Source organism: Silene latifolia, chromosome 11 (assembly GCF_048544455.1).
Source record: "Silene latifolia isolate original U9 population chromosome 11, ASM4854445v1, whole genome shotgun sequence".
NCBI classification, from domain to species: Eukaryota; Viridiplantae; Streptophyta; class Magnoliopsida; order Caryophyllales; family Caryophyllaceae; genus Silene; species Silene latifolia.
Window position 1 is genome coordinate 33,792,241 of NC_133536.1, and position 14,771 is coordinate 33,807,011.

General features: G+C 38.7%; 1 non-coding gene across 1 annotated transcript; it reads right to left on the reverse strand.

Annotated features, from left to right (window-relative positions):
* Positions 1 to 1,050: 1,050 nt before the first annotated feature.
* Positions 1,051 to 1,157, reverse strand: LOC141616491 (small nucleolar RNA R71). The gene has a single exon (XR_012530837.1). It is a non-coding gene; the product is annotated as a small nucleolar RNA R71 (small nucleolar RNA).
* Between the last annotated feature and the right edge of the window lie 13,614 nt (positions 1,158 to 14,771).

Below are 14,771 nucleotides of genomic sequence, written 5' to 3' on the forward strand. Positions count from 1 at the left end.
GATCCATATCCAAAATTTTGAAATCCATATCCAATCCAATATACCTTTTTCAAATCCATATCTGCTCCAAATCCATACCCGATCCACCATATAATCCAAAACCCGATCCAAAACTTCCTTTAGCCATATAAAAAATTCGTCTAATATAACAAATTTGAAATTTAAAGCTTAATAAACCCAAAATTTTCAAAAATATTTGAATGGATCGGGTTCGGGTATGAATGGATCGGGTTTGGATTTGGTTCGGGTTTTTCAATGGTGGGTTTGGATATGGATTTTTAAATAGTGGATCGGTTATGGGTTTTCCAAAGGTGGATTTGGATCGAACTTTTTTCTTCGGTTCGGTTCGGTTTCGGTTCGGATTGAGCCACTATTGCCATCCCTAATTGTTATTAGTTGTGTCTTTCTTTGCCTTGGGGAAGTAAAACTCCTCAAGGTTTGTTCTAATTGTTTTCGAGTTGTTTGATATTTTGCATGTCTAGAAGGTCACAAGGTGACTTGTTACCTTTTGATCACGAAATTGAAAGAACTTTGACAACCAATAGAAGACTTGCTAGGAGAACTTTGAGAGGGATTGGTGAGGTTGTAGATATCCAACCAACTATTGCGTTCATCAACCCTTTTGCAAGAGAAGGTGAGGAGAACCCAGCACAAAATCCAACACAAAATCAACCCACAATGCCTAAGTTTTCATCACATTTCGTACCCACCGAGGAGAACCTACCCAATGGTACTCCCACACCACAACATCTAACCGGAAATTTTATTGCCAAATCCGCATTTATCCAACTAGTCAAAAGAAGCCAATTTGGGGGGATGCCTAGTGAAGACCCTCACTCTCATATGGAGACTTTTTGTGACTATTGTGATGCGGTTTATCAAACCGGTGTAACTCAAGACCAAATTCGATGGGTCTTATTTCCTTTTTCTCTCATTGGCACCGCGAAACAATGGTTGAAAGGCCTTGATAAGGCTACTCTCGGAATTGATTCTTGGAAGAAGTTGGCTCTAGATTTCTACAAAAAGTTTTATCCACCGGAAAAGACTAACATGCTAAGAGCTCAAATTACGGGTTTTAAGCAAAGGGATGAAGAATCTTTGTATGAAGCTTGGGAGCGATTCAAAGGAATTTGTCGCTCATGTCCTCACCATGGACTTAGCGAGTGGTTCTTGGTACAACAATTTTGGAACGGTCTTTATGAAGATTCAAGGAACATTCTCAACATGGGATCAAATAGAATGTTCACCAAAGTTGATGACAATCAAACTTGGAACAACATTGAGGAAATGGCGGTCCATAACTCACAATATAGTAGACCTCGCAAGGCTACTAGAGGAGGAAAGCATGAAGTGGACTCCATTACTCAATTGGGTGCTCAACTTAGTGCTCACATTGATACCATCAATTTAAAGTTTGAAAAAGCTATGGCTAGACTTGAAGAAGCCTCAAAATCACCAAGGCATCATGTTAATGCCGTGACGGCATCTTCATCAATCCCAAGTGGGATATGTGAGAATTGTGGAACTTTGGGACATGACCAAAGTGAATGTAGAGGAACAAATGAACAAGTGAATGCTTTTCAAGCATACAAGAGTGGTACCCCTTATTCCAACTATTACAATGAAAACACCAAATTCCATCCAAATCTCTCATACAAAAGCCAAAATGTTCAAAACCCTCAACCAACATACACCCCACCTCCCATAAGAAACCAAAATCAAAGACCCTTTTACAACCAAAACCAAGGTTACCAAAATCAAACTCCATACAATCAATAAAATGAACAAGGTTTTGATGTTCAAAAAGCGTTCCTCCACATGCAAAAGAATCAACAAGAGTTTTTCACTCAAATGCAAAAACATAGTCAAGCAAAGGAAATCACCATCAACAACATCCTAGCTCACACCAAAATGTTGGAAACCCAATTGACTCAACTAGCATCTTCAAGCTCACAAAGACAAAAGGGGCAATTACCACCTCAAAGTAATCCCCCAAGACATGAAACGGTTAGTGCCATTCACTTGAGAAGTGGTACAAGGTATGAAGCACCGAAGAAGAAAGTTGAGGATGAAGTTGTGGAAGCTAGTGACAAAGAAGAAATTGTGCAAAACTCCAAGGATGGAGAACCATCAAAAGAAGAAATTTCAAACAAAATTGAAGACAAGGTCAAGGAGAAGGAGCCCATTGTGATTAGACTTCCTTTTCCAAGTCGTCAAGCCAAGCCCAAATTTGATGACCAACTTGGAAAATTTATGGAAATTGTGAAGAATTTGGAAGTCTCAATTCCTTTCACGGAATTAATCAATCACGTGCCGGCCTATGCGAAATACATGAAAGACATCCTCACAAAGAAGAAGTCGGTCCGGAAGCTTGAGACTATCGCCTTCTCTAAGGTGAGTAGTGCAATACTTCAAGGGAGTTCACCTCCAAAACTCAAAGTTCCGGGAAGCTTCTCAATACCGTGTACCATTGGCGACACCACGATCAACAAAGCCTTATGTGATCTAGGGGCTAGTGTGAGTGTTATGTCGTACTCGGTGAGTAAAAGGTTGGGGATGGGAGAACTTAAATGCACCAATATCACACTCCAAATGGCCGATAGATCAACAAAGACACCATTAGGGATATGGGAAGATGTTCCCGTAAGAGTTGGGAAATTTTTCATCCCGGTGGACTTTGTCATTGTTGACATGGAAGAAGACTCCAACATTCGAATCATTCTAGGAAGACCTTTCTTACACACCGTGGGTGCGGTGATTGATGTAAAGCATGGAGAGCTCACTCTAGAAGTGGGAGATGAGAGCATAACTTTCAATCTTGACAAGACCAGGAGAGCTCCCCGTTTACACGAACCATGTTTTATGATTGATCATTATAGCCGGAAGGATGATAGGAAGAAGTCGGAACTCCAATGGAAGAAGAAAATTGAAGATGCTCCATTCAAAGAGCAAGTGAATTGTGACAAAGAGAGCTTGAAAAGCTCATCAAAGTCAAGCACTGAAGAGGATGGCCTCATTGGCCAAGACAAGAAAGTGGGAGAGTCGTCTCCATCAACTCAAGAGATCTTTAGTGATCAAGTAGATGAAGTTTGTGGTCTTTGGGACGATGAGTTTGAAAGGATTTTCAATCCCTATATTGGTAATGCTATCGATCAAGACCGACAACAAGGGCAAAGATCTATTGAAGATCTTTATCATGATAATGAACAAGCTTTTGATTACTTCTTCCAGGTGTTGAGCAACATCAACAACACCTTGGACATGCCCCCATGACATCTCACTAAGGATGAGAGTTTGGTGGAGTCCTCCCTAAACCATCATTTGTAAATATTTCTAACTCCCTAACTCGCATTTCAATTCTTGTATTGCATTTTTGTCATTTTTGGGTTTTTATACTTTGATCAAGATAATTATCATTTTTGAGAGAAGTGAGGGAGGGACTAATGATTTCAATTGATGTGCAGTGCTTTAGCTTAGTGTGGGGATAGCAATTGCCTAGGCTATTCATGCCTTAGTAGTGCCCCCACAATGAAGAACACGGGATTTTGAAGAATGAAAAATGACACGGGATATGCAAGTACACGGATGGAACTGAATCTGGGTAAAAGGGGCAGAATCCGAACGGTTTCTAGGGAATCCGCCCGTCTTCAGGCAATCCGGGCATATTTGACAGAATCCGCCCGTCCCTCTTAGCTGAATTTTTGAAATTTTGGGACTGTTGATAAATCCGGGCATCCTGCAAGAGAATCCGCCCGTCTCCAGAAAGACGCCCGTCCTGGAAGAAAAGACGCCCGTCTTTTTGGCTGAGAAAAACAAGAAAAATCACTGGAAAGGAATCCGCCCGTCTTCAGTGAAAGACGCACGTCCCGCAGCTGACAATCCGAGCATCTTTGCTGAAAGACGCCCGTCTTTAGGCGAGAATTCCTGAAGCCAAAACAGACAGAATCCGGCCGTCCCGAAGGAAAGACGCCCGTCTTCCCCCTGCATTTCAAATTTTTTCGGGTCTTTTATAAACCCCCTACCACATTCATTTCTTCATTTCTTCATTCAAAAGACTACCCATAAACCCCAAAACTCAAAATGCCCCATCCTCTCCATCACCAAAACAAGATTTCCTCAACCACATTCAACAAAACCAAATCCAAACATCCTTTTTACAACAATTAATCACTCCTCTTCCAACAAAAATCAAACCAAGCACCAAAATCTTCAACCTTTGAGTCGATTTTTGAATTTATAAAGGCAAAGCCTTTCATCTTAAAATCGATTTGGGTATACTTGGAAATTGAAGATTTTCACTCTTTTCTTGGTTCAATCATCAATGGCAAGGACAAAAGGACCAACAAAGGCCCCTAAGGCAAAGGCACTCTCAACAAGACAAAAGTGTCTTCAAGCAAAGAAAGCCTCATTGGCTATGGTGGTAGCTAGTTCAAACTTGGAAGTGCAACAACAACAACCTCCCTTGGAAGCAACAACATCAACAACTCCGGAAATTGCTCAACTTTCGAACTATCCGGAGGTAATTTTCATTTCTAAATCCCATAGGGAAACTTTTGCCAAGTATGCTCGAAAATCCTTTCTATCCACCAAGTTTATTTGTGAAGATGCCTTGAACAAGTTGGGTGTCTTTGAGCAAACTAAAGCCTTCTTTGAAGCCATGGGGTTGGAAAAATTGTTTGAAACAAAAGAATTGACATACCCCTCCCTTACCTTACAATTCTTGAGTTCTTTGAAAGTTACAAAGGTAGAGACTAGGGAAAACATCGAGTTCCGCCTAGCTAATGTGAGTAGGCGCATCACCTTTGAGGAAATGGGTAAAGCATTGGGTCTTAGTGATTCACCTAGTTATTTCAAGAATGTTGGCAAGTATGACCCCGCTCCTCTTTGGGAGGCGATTTCCGGAAGGAAATTTGAGAACTATCATGCTAGTCGCGCTCTATTAGTCCACCATCCGGGCATTAAAGTGTGGCACAAGGTCATAGGGAATACCATCATTACAAGAAAAGACACCAACCACTTTACCAAGCTCGATTTTGTTCTTCTTGAGTCGGCCTTAAATATTGGAAGGGAATTCACCAAGCCTTTCAACTCTCTAAGGCTTTTGGTGGAAAGATGGCTAAATGTTGATTGTGGGAAGCAAGGCACCACCGTTATTGTGAATGGAGGTCTAGTCACCCTTTTGGCTAAGTACTTTGATCCGAACTTCAACAAGGATAGCAAGTATGTGGCGAAAAAGGGGGGTCATCTCGTTGATATGGATGCTATGATTAACAAATACAAGTGGGTCTCTCATAACCCTCTTGACACCAAGTATGGGTGGCTCACAAGTGAGGCTATATATTTTACTTTGCCTTCAAAGATTTGTCGTTTGAGTGTCCATCGGACCAATTACCTCCTTCCCCTCTCAAAAGAAGCCGAATATATCATCCGACAACAAAGGGGTGAAATTGAATTGCCCTCCTCTTCCATTGTCACACCACCCTATCCTTTCAAGTACCAAGAGTTCAAACCCGAAGGTATTGAAGCAAGCAAAGATTATATGACTCTACTTATGCAAGAGATGCACAAGCAAGCTTTCAAGGATCGGGAAGATGCTTACTTAGCCCAATATCCACCCCTCCTTCATTTAGCTAGGCAAGGACTACTTGATCCTTCATGTCCTTTGCCTAGTTGGGCGGATAGGGAAGTCTTCTTTCCGAGTGCATCTAGGGGTTAGATTCCGGGTGACAATGAGGTTGTCGGTAATGAGGTTGTTGATGATAACATTGATGAAGAGGCTAGTGATGAAGAAGAAGAGGATGATGAACAAAGTGAGCAATAAATTGAAGAGGGAAGTGGTGATGAGTCCACTTCTATTGAGGAAGATGATGATAACGATGATATGGTAGAAGATTAGCAAGCTTTGGAGGCTCCTACCCTCTTGAGGTTTGTTCTACTTCTTTCTTTGTTTTATTTATTTATCTTGATCATGGTTGGAGTAGTCCTAGAACCATAGAGGACTAACACCTCGGCCCCATTGAGGTGTTCTTATTTCATTGTTCCCACTTTTGAAAATCCAAAATGACAAATTTAGTTTCATGCATTGCATCGTGTGTGCATGAACTACACCCAACCTTAGGATATTAGAAATAATGTCTAACTCGGTTTGGGGAAGTACATGCATACACAACGGGAGGTAATCTAAATTATCCTCTCCGTCATAAACAAAAACCCATGCATCATGTAGTGTAGATTAGTGTAGCTTGCATTTAGTGTAGAAATCATGCATCATGTTTGCATAATTTCCCATCATTTTGGCCATTGAGGACAATGCCTATATTAGTGTGGGGATGGGGAATTCTAACTTAACTTTTATTCAAAAATCCAAAAAAATTGAAAAATTTCAAAAAATCATAAAAATTTGAAAAATTAAAAAACCAAAAACAAGTTCATTTCCTTTGTAGTGTAGTCATGTATATATTGTTGTATATATTGTGTTTGTTCTATCCTTGTTCACATTGATCGACTACGCCACATCCGAGACATGAGGATATTGAAGACCGCATGGTATGATCTTTCCAATCTCCTTTTTCCTCTTTATGTTGATGACTATGTGGCTTTATTTTGATTGATGCGGTATAACAATGTGAACTTAGGACTTGCATTTAGTTTATATGGCATATTAGTTGGTAGAATCATTTGCATTAGGATGTTTATATGCTAGTTGCATCATGGCATGTAGTTGCATGTTAGAAAAATTTTGCAAAACCGTCTACTTGGGAAGCTTGACAAGTGTATATAGGCCCTAGTATATGCTTTTTCTTCTTAAGACTTTGCTTGTTAGAATGCTTGTAAAACACCCGAGGATGTGTCATGCTAGTATCCTTTGACCCATGGATTAAGGCCTAGTCAAGAGTACCTTGTGGTGTGATAACTCCTTGGCTACCGTTTATTCCAAGGTGACCCTTGAAACCATGCACCCATCCATCCATCATCCATGTTCTACCACATTTTTGTCAACAAAGGGAATGGGCACAAAAAGAAATTGATTTGAGTTCAATGAAGTGAAAAGTGAAAGAAAGTTTGCAAAATAATGCATCAAATGAAAAGAGGAGCAAAAATTGAACTCCTAAAGCTTCAAACATAAGCCACCCTCACTACATATGGGGTGACTTTGAAAATGTTCAAAAGAAATGCAAAGAAAAGTTGAAAGTTGTCAAGTGTTGAAATGACAAAAATAAAAAAGAAATGGCAAGAAAGTGTTCTCAAATGTTATATGCCACAATAAATTGGGGGGAAAAACAACAAAGCAAACTCCCAAAGTGAAACTCAAGTTCTATCGATCCCTTTATCCATTGTATCCATTTTTGTGCATGGTAGAGAGGGGACGAGTGGACGACCCTTCTTCTTGTCTAGGCAAGAGGGGGAATTCCGCGATCCTCCAGTGTTTCTAACACCATAGGGAGTCTACTCTTGACAAAAGCATTTAACGATTGAGGACAAAGGTACCCTAGCTTGACACAATTTGGAGGTGATTTATTGGTATCCTTCTAGGCTTAGTAGTTTGAAGAAATTGCATCTATGAAGGAGTGTGTACCCTTGAATTACTTCCCTTGTAGATAATTTCCGCCACTTAGATGAGGAAAGTGGCTATTCTTTTGTAGATGCATCCATTATTTGATTTTGTGTGCTTAATGTTTGGATATGTCGCCATTTTGGCAAGACCCATCTTGCCTTGCAAGAAGGCATCCTACCTCATGGTTGTCTTGTTGTGAGTTGAAGTGGCGGAGTGAGACCCGCTAATTGTCTCATATCGGCTATGTTATTAGGTTAGTTTAAATAACGGTCCTAGTCTTTGTCACCTCTTTACTCGGGACGAGAAAAGGTTCGGTATGGGGATATTTGATGTGACCATTATTAGAGCATATTTAGTCCCCGAATTAGCCTTGTTCCCATGCTTTTTAGTGCATATTTGGGTCATTTATTGTCTTTAGTTCTTTGTTTTGCATATTCTTTGAGATTTTGTGTCCTTGGTAGGAAAGGAGTGCAAACCTTGCATTTTCATGGCAAAATGAGGCTAAATTGATTGAATTCAATGACCAAGCATCAAGGAGAGACAAGATTAGAAGGCCTTTGTACATACTATAGTAAATGGGCAATGATGAGAAAAGATCTTTGCATCCCCGAGGAAATCCCCAAGGATTTTAGGAAGAAAAGAAGAAGAAAGCAAACTGGACAGCAATCCGTGTGGATTGTCCTAAAGACGCCCGTCTCCATCACCACAATCCATGCGTCTTCCTTACAAGACGCCCGGGCAGCAGCACCAGAAGACGCCCGTCTTCTCCCCAAGACGCCCGGGCAGAGACCACAGAATCCGCCCGTCCCGTGCTGAAGACGCCCGGATTCCAAGGCAGACCAATTTCGTTTCTTCAAGCTTCAAGAAAGATGCCCATCCTTCCAAGAATACCGGCGTTTCCTTAAGTAGGGACTTAATCGTCATTTAAGCCCTTAGTTAACCCTAACTCCTACACCTAATCCCCACTATAAATACCCCATTAGTCTAATTAGAAGAGCATGTTCTTCTTAGCAATCCTTAGGGTAGTTAATATCAATCAAATCTCTCTTTAATCTTGTAATCAACATTTAATCAAGTTTTAATACAAGTTTTATTTCCTTAATCTCTCTCTTGTCCATCCTTTATTTTGGGTAATTGAAGATTATTTGGATTATTATTGGGAGATTGACAACCTCTCAATCAAGCATCAAGTACTTCTTTTATTCTTTGCTTTATTATTGGAATCATTAGTAGGTATAATTCTCTTAATCCCTTTTTAATTATTGTTAATTACTTTCATTTATTCATCATGTTTCACTTTGTTGGTATGATTGACAACCTTGCTAGCATGTTCAACATGATAATGAGTGAGTAGTCACCTAGCTAGGGTTAATGGGTAATTAGGGGAAACCAACATGGGGAAGGATTCATGCTTAAATTAATATGCTTTCATGATTTATTTGCTTGCTTGTTATGATCTCAACTCATGCACATGTTATGTTTGATGAAATGCGAACCTATAAATCCTTGCATTTTTTACCCATCACCTATCTTTTCAATGAGACTTGTAAGACATAAACCAACTCGAGTCTCATTAGACCTGTTAGTTATTTAGACCAAATTAATACTCATCTTATGATATTAAAATTACAAATTAATTTAAAGTGGTCTAAATCTACATGCATGCAAACAAAAGTATAAAAGATGGTATTAAACCATCTTAAGACAAAAGTTCCTTCCATTGTATAAGGCAAGTAAGGGCACTACAAAGGTCTCCTACCTTTGTAGTTCTTGAGCTATATGAATGTGGATGATTCTCCAAATACACCAAAATTACCAAAATAGGTAATCTCCTAAGGTGGCACCCAAGATAAGCCCAAAATACTACTAAAATTAATAACTAGTTAATAATAGTAGTAACTTTGTAATATGTATATTTGATGTACTAATTAATATTATTACCTTGATAATATTATTAGTTTACTTTTATATGTGTTTATTGTAAAAGGATGAACAAAATAAGAAGAAAAAATATGGTCTTTTGATGGTGTATATGAACCATCCACAACATGCACACAAAGACCAATTTTTCTTCAAATTTCCAACCTTAGAAATGATGGAATGACTTAGGTATATATAGGCATGCAAATATATACAATTCACATACAAATACTAGTGGGAAATACCTACCTTTTCCACTCACAATGAGTGTATTAGTAGTGTATAAAAATCTGTCCAAATGGTTCCCTTCGGGTCCATTTCGATTTTCGACATTTGCCCCACAAATGCTTATAAGTCTTATATTTAATTATCTGACATAATTAAATATTAATTTGATTATTTAACCTTTAATTAATATAAATTAACTACCAATGACTATTTAACTATTAAATAATCATAAGACCATTTTATCAACATACAATGTGTCAATATTAACCCATTTAGCTAATTTTACAACCTCTTGTAAAATTTAATAGCTAATTAATTCCACCTCAAAACATATACACATATCGTATAAAATTAATTAATTAATAATTAATTAATAAATTCTAATAAATTTATTATTTAAATATCACATAATTAAATAACAAATCTCCTTGTCCCGAGTTCGTAACCCGTCATCAAATAATACATTTACGTGACTAATTAAAAGTCAAATAATACAAGGAATTAATTATCTCGTATCTCATACAAACAATTAATTTATTCTATTTGGACGTCATCCTATAGGTGTGACCTAAAGGGATCAGCTGATCACCGCCGTCACACGACAGTAATGTCAAACTCTAGTCAGCCAATCATTACCGATTAACGATGACCAGCTGACAAAGAAATAAATAAATCCCTGATATTCCTTTTACGAGATTTATTATGTAAACGCACTTATTGTGGAGGACACTACTCCAACAATCTCCCACTTGTCCGACACAAGTGTGCGTTTCCAATTCTCTTGTCCAAAAATATCTCCCACTCAATGCAAGATGTCTTTCAGGTCGTTCTTGCACGTGATCATATCATAAAGTGGTTTCCTCGATCAGGAGAATGACAGTCTGACCGGATAATCTACTATAGATCGCATTCGAGCGTGGCCACGCATTCACAGTCATCTCTCCTCGAGTGGCCTTGAGATAAAATATGACTTAAAAGGACAATCATGTTGACCTATTTTCTTCATTTGATACAGATCACAATGACCCAGTAAATGCTCATCGGCCTCCTTTTACGGTGCGACCTAGAACAAAAACCAAAGCCACCGGAAAACCGTACCAACTCAGACAAATAGTCACCAGTCTAAAGAATTGACTCGAAGGAATAAACAGAAATCCTCGCCACGATCTAGCAACAAAAGGACTCTATAAACGGTCACTGTCCGACAAATTGTCTCACAATATGCCTATGTAATCGACCAGTCATCACCATGACCATATGATAGTCGAACCTGTCATCTATCGCCTTACAATCTAGTCACTCCGAGACGTCACCTCATTAAGTAACTAGGGACAAAATACAATGTTAATCCAGTTCACTTAATAGGGTTCGACATTGTCTTTACAACCTATTTGGAGAAAACAAAGTATATAAATTCGGACATAAAATCAATATAACGATAAATGCAACTTATCATATATGAAATAATAAATACAATATTTTGATTATTACATATCATATAATTTACAACAAGATTCGGCATTCGTCTCAATCCCATCGAAACTACATGACTATCATGTTTAGATTGAGACAATGGCTTGGTTAAAGGATCAGCGATGTTGTCAGTTGTCCCAACCTTACAAACTGTAATTTCTTTCCTTTCTATTAAATCTTTAATTACATGAAATTTCCTAAGTACATGTCTAGACTTGTTACTAGACTTGGGCTCTTTTGCTTGAAAAATAGCCCCACTGTTATCACAATACAAAGTGATAGGATCATCGGCGGTCGGAACTACTTTCAGTCCCTCTAACATTTGCCTAATCTAAACAGCTTCCTTTGCAGCTTCAGAGGCTGCAATGTACTCAGCTTCCATTATAGAATCAGCACTCACAGACTCTTTGAAACTTCTCCAGCAAACCGCCCCTCCATTTAACAAAAAGACAAAACCAGCCTGGGATTTCAAATCATCCCTATCGGTTTGGAAACTGGCATCCGTATAACCTCTTACACGTAATTCAGATTCTCCTCCAAACACTAAGAATGAATCTTTAGTCCTTCTCAAGTACTTCAGAATATTCTTGACGGCTATCCAGTGACTCTCACCTGGAGTTTTCTGAAAACGACTCGTCATACTCAAAGCATACGAGACGTCAGGACGAGAACACATCATAGCATACATGATCGATCCAACAGCGGAAGCATAGGGAATCGATTTCATGCGTTCAATATCCTTAGGCTCAGTAGGACACTGTGACTTACTCAAAGTGATCCCACTGCCCATAGGTAGAAAACCTCTCTTGGAGTTTTTCATATTGAATCAGCCAAGAATCTTATCAATATAGGCTTCTTGACTCAATGCTAATATCTTTTTGGATCTATCCCTATAGATCCGGATACCCAAGATGCGTTGAACTTCTCCCAAATCTTTCATTTGGAAGTGATTTCCCAACCACTTCTTAACAGAAGCAAGCATATCAACATCATTCCCAATGAGTAATATGTCGTCCACATAAAGAAGTAAGAAAACAACTTTACTCCCACTAAACTTCATGTATAAACATGGTTCCTCAACACTTCGAGAAAAACCATTCTGTTTAATAACATGATCAAAACGATGATTCCAACTCCTTGACGCTTGCTTAAGACCATAAATGGATCTCTTAAGTTTGCATACTTTGTTAGGATTTTTAGGATCCACAAAACCCTCGGTTGTGTCATGAACACTTCCTCTTCCGTAAACCCGTTCAGGAAAGCGGTTTTGACATCCATTTGCCATATCTCATAATCATGAAATGCAGCAATCGCTAACATTATCTGAACAGATCTAAGCATAGCAACTGGTGCAAAAATTTCATCATAGTGTAAACCATGAACCTGGGTGAAACCTTTTGCAACCAATCTAGCTTTATAGACATCTTTATGTCCATCCATGCCGATTTTAATCTTGAATATCCACTTACATTGAAGAGGTCGAACATCTTTAGGTAAGTCAACCAGGTCCCATACCTGATTATCGTACATGGAATCCATTTCGGATTGCATGGCCTCGAGCCATAGCTTAGAGTCAGAACTCATAATAGCTGCTTTATAGGTCTTGGGTTCATCACTTTCTAAAAGTAAAACCTCATAGTCACCATCTTGCTCGATAATACCAAGGTATCTATCAGTCAAGGACTAACCCTTTCCGACCTCCTAGGTTCGGAAGGAACAATAACTCGATTCGACGTAGAAGGAACATCTTCTTATATTGTCATATCAGTTTGTGGCTCTTGAACTTCGTCAAGTTCAAATTTTCTCCCACTCTGTCTTCTAGAAATAAACTCTTTTTCTAGAAAGACAGCTTCACGAGCCACAAACACTTTGTTCTCATTACTATTGTAGAAGTAATATCCACAAGTTTCCTTAGGGTAGTCTACAAAAATACACTTTTTAGAATGAGGTGCAAGCTTATCGTCAGACTTGCTCTTGACATAAGCATCACAACCCTATACTTTCATGTATCGCAGATTCGGGACTTTCCCTTTCCATATCTCATATGGAGTTTTCTCAGTTGCTTTAGTGGGACTTTTATTAAGTGATTGTACAGCAGATAAAATGGCAAAACCCCAGAATGACTTAGGTAACTCTGTTTGACTCATCATCGATCGAACCATATCTAATAAAGTTCGATTCCTCCTTTCAGCCACACCATTTAATTGTGGTGTGCCAGGAGGAGTTAACTGAGATACAATACCGCAGTTTATAAGGTGATCTTTAAAGTCATTACTTAAATACTCCCCACCACGATCTGATCGTAATGCTTTAATCTTCTTATTTAATTGGTTTTCTACTTCATTCTGAAACTCTTTGAACTTATCAAAAGCTTCACTTTTATACCTCATTAAGTAGATATACCCATATCTACTCATGTCATCGGTAAAAGTAATGAAATAGTCATAATTACCTCTAGCAAAGGATCGTCATTGGACCGCATACATCGGTATGTATTAAACCCAACAACTCACTAGCTCGAGATCCCTTTCCTAGAAAAGGTGAACGAGTCATCTTGCCAAGAAGACAAGATTCGCATGTACCAAATGATTCGAAATCAAAAGGTTTAATTACACCAGTCGACACTAGTCTTTTAATGCGCTTCTCGTTGATGTGTCCTAATCGACAATGCCATAAATAAGATTGATCAGGATCACCTGTTTTGAGTCTTTTATTATCTAAATTATAAACATCGTTGCAAGTATCTAGAATATAAATACCATTGATTGAAATAGCTTGACTATATACAATCCCATTAAGGGAAAAAGTACAACACTTGTCTTTAATTACAAAGGAAAACCCTTCTGTGTCTAACACAGATACGGATATTATATTTATAGATAGCGTTGGTACAAAATAACAATTATTAAGATGCAACTGCATTCCTGAAGCTAAACTAAGTACATAAGTTCCTACTGAGACGGCGGCTACTTTAGACCCGTTTCCCATTCGGAGATCGACATCACCCTTGTTTAGCTTTCTTATGCTTTTTAGGCCCTGCAAATGATTGCACAAATGAGAACCACAACCAGTATCTAATACCCAAGTTGTATTTGAAGCATAATTTTTGTCTATCATAAAAGATTCGGTTGAGAAATTACATGTTGGCTTCACAATGCCAGCTTTTATGTCATCCAGGTACTTAGTACAATTACGCCTCCAATGTCCCTTGTTATTACAGTAATTACAAGTATCTTTAAGAGGATTACCCTTTATAGGTTTAGGCTTGGTAGAGCAATTCGCAATTGCTTTACCTTTGCCCTCTTTCGAATGGGCTTCTTACCGCATTCCTCTTAAATCGCTTCTTCCCCTTCACATTTATCGCAAGCACATCTTTCCTTGTACTCCCACTCAATCCCATGTCCTTCTCTGCTTGCACAAGCAGAGAATGGAGCTCATGTAAACTCTTTTTCATGTTCGTCATATTGTAATTTACCCTAAATTGGGTAAATCCCTTGACGTGAGAGAGAGAGTGGAGCACTCGGTCCACCACAAGTTCGTCGGGGATCTTGCATCCCAACCCCTCTAAAGTTTCCACGTACTCAATCATTTTAAG